Genomic DNA, 8,521 nt, shown 5'->3' with positions numbered 1-8,521 from the left:
TGATGGGTATTAAGGAGGGCATGTACTGCATGGAGCACTGGGTGTTACACGAAAACAATGGATCGTGGATCACCACATCAAAAACTAATGATGTATTGTATGGTGACTAACATAACATAATAAAATTTAAAAAAAAAATTGTTCTCAATTAAAAAAAAAAAAAAGAATGTACTTCAGGCAGAAGGAAAATGATCCCAGTTGGAAGATTGTGTTGCAAGAATGAATAGTAGTAAATGTGTGGAGAAATATAAATGAACACTGCCTGTATAAAACAGCAAAAATAATGTGAGGTTGGGTTTAAAAATAACATTGAATTAAAATCCCAGACAACAATAATGTAAAGTAGAGGGGAAGGGGTAAATGGAATAGTGTTTCAAGTTCATTATTTACTTTCCCAGGCAGAAAGTAAAGGTTTTAAGTAACATTGTGGTGTTTATAAATTAAGTATGCATGTTGTAACTTCTAAGGTAACCACTAAGAGAACTGAAACAGTAGATGAAATTTCTACATTATAGATGGGGAAAGTGAAATGTTTTTTAAAAAGCAACCCAAAATAAGGTAAGAAAAGAGAGAAAAAGAAACAAAACAAGTAAGAAAGTAGAAGCATAAATTCTAATATTTAAACTCAAATATATTAGTGCTTACAATAAAGGTAAAACAGATAATAGATGTAGTTAAAAGGCAAAGGTTGCAATACTGGATTTAAAAAAAAAAAAGCAAAACCCAGTTATGTACTGTTTATAAGTGATACAGCTAAAGCATAAGGGTACAGTAAGATGAAAAGTAAATAAAAAATACAGTAACATTGAAAGTAAATTTAAAAATTGAAAGTAGGGAGGTGCCTGGGTGGCTCAATCGTTAGGCATCTGCCTTCAGCTCAGGTCATGATCCCAGGGCTCTGGGATCAAGCCCCGCATCGGGGTCACTGCTCAGTGGGAAGCCTGCCTCTTCTTCTCCCACTCCCCCTGCTTGTGTTTGTTCCCTCTCTCACTGTGTCTCTCTCTGTCAAATAAAAAAAAAAAAACTTTTTTTTTCTTTTTTTTTTTTTAAAGATTTTATTTTTATTTATTTGAGAGAGAGAGAATGAGAGACAGAGAGCACAAGAGGGAAGAGGGCAGAGGGAGAAGCAGACCCCCTGCTGAGCAGGGAGCCCAATGTGGGACTCGATCCCGGGACTCCAGGATCATGACCTGAGCCGAAGGCAGTTGCTTAACCAACTGAGCCACCCAGGCGCCCAGAATATCACATTCTTATTCTACCATGTCATATCCTCTTACCCTGCTTTATTTTTTGATTCTCACAATCACTGCTATTTATATATCTTGTCCATTGTCTGAATCCCCCAGCAGGATGTAAACTCCATGAGGGCAGGGAATTTTTGTCTGTTTTGTCCTCTGATGTAGACCCAGGATCCAGAGCAGTGCCTGGCACAGTGTATCCACTCAATAGTTGTTGAAGGAATGAATGAAAGGTAAAATCAGTAAATATCTATCAAATTTAGACTTACAGAGTTGTATTTTTTAGATAAACAAGAACAGAAATATTCATGTTTAACTCAAGTAAACTTGAAGAACTTGCTGTTAGTTGAAAGCAGACTTATTGCTACTTAAGTGCCCACACCATATTACAGTTACTTGGCAGAGGGCCACAACTTATAGGATAGATTTTTTTTGAAAGGTGAATTGGTAGCTGAGAATGATAAAGAAGTCATAAAGTAACAGCTTCAGCCACACCTCCACAATTTCCACAAAGGCTTATTTAAAAGTTTGTATCAGTGCCCACCATGGTCTAGTATGTGGTAAGACTTAGTTCACCTTCACAACTTTTCTGGTTTTCCACATTTTCCAAGTTTTTTTGTATAAATAGACATTATTTTTGAAGTCAGAAAAAATGTTTTATTGTATTTTATAACTTTTGGAGAAAAGAAGAAAGTCCCACTGATTATTTTAAATGACGAATGAATGAATCAATAAACAAATTAAGCATCTAGATTTTAAGCTCCTCAAGGTCAGGGCCTTACTTAAGTTAATCTCTAATTTCCCACACAGTGCCTTGCTCACAGTGGACATTTAATAAATATTTGTTGAACTGTATACATAGCAATTGTGTCATTTCTTTCTCTTTCTTTCTTTCTTTTGTATATTTAACAGGGATCTGTTTATATCTACACTCATCATGAGAAGCCAACCTTTGATAAAGTCCTAGAGGCTTGTGATGGGAAATTTCAAGCAATTGACTTTATCCCACCCGGAAATGAATACTGCATGGTAAGGAATACTTTATTATCTCACAGTAGGATTTAAAGAAAAGATTTTGGAAGATCATGTGCAACCTTACACAAATAGGAGGCAGAGGGTATTCTTGAGGATGTGGAAGAAATGCCAACCACTTCCCTCACCAGATCTACTCCCCAGTTAGAATGACATCATTGTATTGTGACTTCATAATATTAAGTGTCTGAAAACAGTCAAAACAATTGAAATCTTAGGAGCCATCCTGTTTATACTCACCATCCAAGTTTTCCAAGCCAGATCTTTCAACACATTCATTGCTAAAGAGTTATCAAAACTCATTAAACAATTAGTGTTAACCCTCTTTCAGAGTGGTACAGACCCTCTGAGGATGAAAATGAAATACTGGCCATGCTCAAAACATGAATTCAATCTACTTAGGAAAAATAATCCACCTGCTACGTTCAAAAAGGAAACTTTTTTCCTGGTGTTTAACTGCTTACCTTTATTGGTCTCAAGAAACATTTCATTTTTTATATGATTCATCAATAAATCCATTAAGATTTTGGGAGTCCTAGCAAAATATGTACAAGAGCTATATGAGAAAAGTTTCAAAACTGATGAAAGAAATCAAGATCTAAATAAATAAATATTGCATGTACTTTGCCACAGAAAATATACAGATGGCAAATAAGTATATTAAAAGATATTCAATATTGGGGCGCCTGGGTGGCTCAGTCGTTAAGCGTCTGCCTTCGGCTCAGGTCATGATCCCAGGGTCCTTGGATCGAGCCCCGCATCGGGCTCCCTGCTTGGTGGGAAGCCTGCTTCTCCCTCTCCCACTCCCCCTGCTTGTGTTCCTGCTCTCCCTATCTCTCTCTCTCTCTCTCTTTCTCTCTGTTAAATAAATAAATAAATAAATCTAAAAAAAAAAAAAGATATTCAGTATTATTCACCATTAGAGAATTGCAAATGAAAACAATGAGATGACACCACACATGTATTAGAATGTCTAAAATCTAAAACAATATCAAGTGCTGGCAAGGATATGAAGCAACAGAAAAATTCATTGCCTGTAGGAATCAAAATGCTACAGCCACTTTGGAAGTTTGGCAGTTTCTCACAAAACTAAACATACTCTTACCTTATGATTCAGCAGTTGAGCTTCTTGTTATTTACTTAAATTAACTGAAAACCTATGCCCACACAAAAACCTTCACATTAATGTTTATAGCACCTTTATTCATAATTGCCAAAACTCGGAAGTAACCAAGATGTCTTTCAATAGGTAAATGGGTAAACAAACTGTGGCATATCAATACAATGGGATATTATTCAGTACTAAGAATAAATGAGCTATTAAGCTATGAAAAGACATAGAATAGCCTTAAATGTATAACATTAAACAAAAGAAGCCAATTTGAGAAAGATGTGTGATTTCCTCTATATGACATTCTGGAAAGTGTGCTCAGCTCAGGTCTTGATATCAGGGTCTTGAATTCAAGCCCCGTGCCTTTTTTTTTTTTTTTTTAAGCAAAGTCTGTTAGTTAAAAAAAAACAAACATAATTTCCTATTTCTAGCTTTATTCTTTAAGCAATAATCCTGTTGAATGTCCAAGTAACTCAATTATGTTACATGGAAAAACATTTATTTCACTTTTCTAATCTTAGTTATTATATGTTACTTAAATTGTATTAAAGATAATAGTTAAGAAAAGATTATAGTTAATTTTTGTTCAAATCAGAAGTACTGATGTTGTGATTGTCATTATAATCCATATGAGTAAAATGAAATTTTATACGAAATCATCCGAATTATTGACATATTATAAAGGGATTTAGAACATGCTTGCATAACAGAGTCTTATTTTCCATTTAGAGTTTTCTTTTTCTTTTTTTTTCTTTTTTTTTATAGACACTCACACATTCAGGGGAAGTTTGTGTTTGGTATATAGAAGATGGTACTTGTGCCAGCAGGATTTATCTGAATACCCCAGTAAGTGTGCCTTATAAATGGATTAAATATTGAATTCTAATCCAATCTATGTTTTCATAATTACATGTCAATAGTCTGTGGAAATACTTGTTGCAGATGCCTTATTGCATTTCTTACCCTATATATTTAGAATAATTCTTCTGTATAAAATATATTCTACAGCCCAGAGGGTGGAACATAAGGTACTAAATTGGTGTATAGGAAAGTTTTTCTGAGGTGGCAGTTATTTCCAAAGTCCTAGTGGTTTATATCTCACTCGTACTATAAGTTCCTTGTGGATTGGCAGGGTCTCTGCTCCACAGAGGCCCTCTCTCAGGAAGCCAGACTGAGGGAGGGTTCACCAACTAATAGCTCCTCAGTGCCATAGTATGGGAAGGGAGTGCCAGAGAGTCTTGAACTAGCAATTAGTTGCTTTTACTCAGAAATGAATCCCCGCCTTGGCCATAACTAGTTAAATGGCCCCATCTAACCTCAAGGTTAGAAATGAAAGAAAATTCCCACTCTAACCAATTTGAGCCAAAAATAAAAAAGTGGGGGTTATTGGCTTAATCAACTATAAAGTATAGGACTTGTCTGGCCTCAGATGTAGCTCAGTCCAGCAACTCAAATGATATTACCAAGGACCTTGTTTTTCTCTCTATGTCTATAGTTTCATCTTAGGCTTCTTTTAGTGGTACCCAAATGCCACAGGTGTCAACCTCAGAGGTGTCAGACCATCAGGAAGAAAGCCTCCTCCAATGGGAGGAGGAAGAGAAAAGAAGTTTTTCCTTTCCACGAAGCTAGATGTCTTCTGATGTCTTAATAACATCTCTGAACTAATCACTATGCACAAGGGAATGAGAAATGCCAATTGGCTTAAGCTCAGCCTTGAAAATGAGAGTCAGATCTGTTTCATTGAACCCCCAAAAATGAGAGAGATGGTTTCTCAATGGATATTCAAGGAATTTTCCAGAAGGAAAGTGTTTGGCTATTGGGTGACAAACCACAATTGCTCACAACACTCGCCACAAAGTGATACCATTATTTCTGCCACGTTCATAGTACATTTTACATAAAATAATATTTTAAAACCATAAAAAGACCAATAAACAATGGCAATGCTATTTTCCCCTTATATTATCATCATTTGATATATTACACAGTTCTAGATGAGATATGGATCTTGGATTTTGGTAGTAGGTAGGGAAGTTACAGTCCTTCCCCGTTATAAAATTAAAATCTCAATTATAAAACAAGAGGAAGCGTCATACCTCACATAAGAAAATTATAAGACACAAAAGATGCACAATTCAATGGGATATATAAAACTCACCCTGACAAGTAAACATAAAAATTCTTACCTAAAACACTGAAATATGAATAGACTGCACTCTGGTGACAAGAGCTCATATGTGTTCATTTCTATTAGAACTACTAGAGCTAGAAGAGATCTTAAAGCTCATCTGATCACATCTCCTTTCACAGACGAGACATATACAAATGGTTAACAACCCACCCAAGAGTCTATAATCAGGACTTAATCTTGCTCTTCTTCGCTAAGGAGAGAGATAGGCACCATGAGAAGGTCTGCTTTCTGCACCAGAGATCTTCCCTTCACCTGAGCAGAGGGAAGAGATTCAGACAGTGTTCACAGTTAATTTGACAAACCATCATTGAGCTCCAAACCAGGCACAGTATACTCATGTGGATCAGCCTGAGTTGGGGATAACTGGTGGTTTTTCCTCACTGGAGAATACTGCTGCATTGTGGGGAATTGATAAGCGCACTGACCCAGCAATGCTGAGGCCAGATCTCCCTGTCTATGCCTGGGACTGTGTTCCGCATGAACATTTTAGGCAATGGTCCTCAGAGAACCTGGCCCAGCACTATGATGGGAGGATATCTGGACACTAGAAGCTTCCCTTGATTACTTGCTAAGGTACATAAGACCCCTCCAGATATTGCTGTCCATGTTTAGCCTAGCCTACTATTGCCCTGGAATGAAGGATAATTTCTTTCTTTTTTTTTCTTTTAAAGATTTTACTTATTTATTTGACAGAGAGAGAGACAGTGAGAGAGGGAACACAAGCAGGGGGGTGTGGGAGAGGGAGAAGCAGGCTTCCCGCAGAGCAGGGAGCCCGATGCAGGGCTCGATCCCAGGACCCTGGGATCATGACCTAAGCTGAAGGCAGATGCTCAATGACTGAGCCACCCAGGCACCCTGGAGGATAATTTCAACAGATTATTTTGGGAACACACACACACACACACACACACACACACTGAGACATCCCATAAAGACTTTCTTTTAAAAAAAGAAAAAAAGAAAGACCCTCACCATTTTGTTTCCAGTTTCACACTGAGCTACCACTGAAGACTCAACCCTTAAAATTCACCTTAAAAAATAAAATAAAAACCTCCTCGGCTAAGCAACTGTGCATTCTAATGAGGCAGGACACCTGAGTTCTCAGCTTCATCATCAGCTATGGGATCCTGAGGCAAATTGCTATTCTTTTCTTCACCTCCATTTTCTATTCTACAAAATGATTATCTCTTAAGCTCTTTTCTATTTCTAGTGTTCTGTGATTTTATTCAAAACAAACTACAAAGTATAATTATAGAGGAATGAAGCTGATTGCTTAAGTGTCATGAAAGCAAATTTATTCTCCTAGACATCGTATTCCGTAAGTGATTGTGAGATGAGCAGGAATTTGTGATGCATGTCTTTGGTTACAGAATACACGGGGTGTGATATGGTTATTTTCTTGTCTTCCCCCATCATACCAGCATCCCAGGATCTACCATTATCCAACAGATGAATGCTGATTTTTAAAAATCACTAACATTCAGTAAAGATGTCCAGAAGATGCTAGGAATGTATTTTAAGTTTGTTTTATTTTTTCATTACTATTGGTATAATCATGTCATCATTTAGGGATAAAAATGAAGCCATGGCTTAAAGCTCAAGAAATCTCTTTATATTTTTATGATTCTAACGTTAGGATAAAAGAATAACATGTAGCGACTCCTGTGACTTATGCTGTCAATTAGCTCAGGAATGCTGCGTGTCTAATTTGTAATACCACATTATACTTGCCACTCCTTGTTCGGATGGCTTTCCAAATAAACTGTAGATTCTTATGCATGGTAAAGCAGGCTTCGTGTTCTGGCACGGTGAAGTTAAGCATCTGGGGTTGTTTTAAACAGGCAACAGTGCTGGCTTGCTCTCCTTCCTCCCTCTCTGTGGCTGTGGGCACCATGGGGGGCTTCATCCACTTCCTCGATGTCAGGGATGCGGAGGCCCCTCAGGCAATTCACAAGGCCTTCCCCTCAGAATGGTCTGTACAGCACCTCCTGTAAGTACTTCCTGCTTCTGGCAGCAACATTGTCAAGGCCTGTCTGTTGAGAATTCCAGTAAAGCCATAATTTATTTTTTTTAAAAGATTTATTTATTCACTTGAGTGGGGGGAGGGGTAGAGGGCGAGGGAGAGAGAATCTTAAGCAGATTCTGTGCTGAGCACAGAGCCCAATGTGGGGCTCAATCGCACAACCCTGAGCCAAAACCAAGAGTGGGACGCTTAACCATCGGTGCCACCCAGATGCCCCAAGCCATAATTCCTTTCAATTTTAAATTTTACATGTTTTGTTTTGAAAATGAATACATTGCCTCAGTTCAGCGTTCCAAAAGGACAGAGGGAGGGATGCATAGGGAAAAGTCTCCCACTCTTGTCCCCAAACACCCAGTTCTCCTCCCTGGAGACAGCCTATTCCCAATTTCTCATGTATTCTTTCCAGAGATAGTCTATCCATAAATAAGCAAAAAGTAAATATTCCTTTTAATTACACAAATAATTATCAAGCACTTAAAATGTGCTATGTGGGGGCGCCTGCGTGGCTCAGTCGTTAAGCGTCTGCCTTCGGCTCAGGTCATGATCCCAGGGTCCTGGGATTGAGCCCCGCATCGGGCTCCCTGCTCAGCGGGGAGGCTGCTTCTCCCTCTCCCACTCCCCCTGCTTGTGTTCCCTCTCTCACTGTGTTTCTCTCTGTCAAATAAATAAAATCTTTAAAAAAAAAAAAATGTGCTATGTGCTTGATTCTATTAACTTCGTGAGATGGATGCTCTTGTCTCCTCAGGGAGATGAGACACAAAGTGTTTAAGTGACTTGCTTCATGTTACACAGGTAGGAAATGGCAGATGTCAGAAGCAGAACCCAGGCAGTTGGGCTCCAGAGTCACTGCCCTTGCTTTTATTTTTTTTTTCAAGTTTTTATTTAAATGTCTTTGCTTTTAGATAGCAAACCATATACAATGTTCT

The 8,521-nt window shown here is 38.0% G+C and overlaps 1 long non-coding RNA gene across 1 annotated transcript; it reads left to right on the top strand.

Annotated features, from left to right (window-relative positions):
- The first annotated feature begins 2,148 nt into the window (after positions 1-2,148).
- LOC145719959 (uncharacterized) lies at positions 2,149-7,587 on the top strand. The gene is made up of 3 exons (XR_014142703.1): positions 2,149-2,267; positions 4,147-4,227; positions 7,414-7,587. It is a non-coding gene; the product is annotated as an uncharacterized LOC145719959 (long non-coding RNA).
- Positions 7,588-8,521: the final 934 nt, after the last annotated feature.

Source organism: Leptonychotes weddellii, unplaced genomic scaffold (genome assembly GCF_054177405.1).
Source record: "Leptonychotes weddellii isolate Sample4059 unplaced genomic scaffold, ASM5417740v2 HiC_scaffold_8755, whole genome shotgun sequence".
Lineage (NCBI taxonomy): Eukaryota > Metazoa > Chordata > Mammalia > Carnivora > Phocidae > Leptonychotes > Leptonychotes weddellii.
Note: the sequence above shows the minus strand (reverse complement) of the source record. Positions and strands in the feature narration are given on the sequence as shown.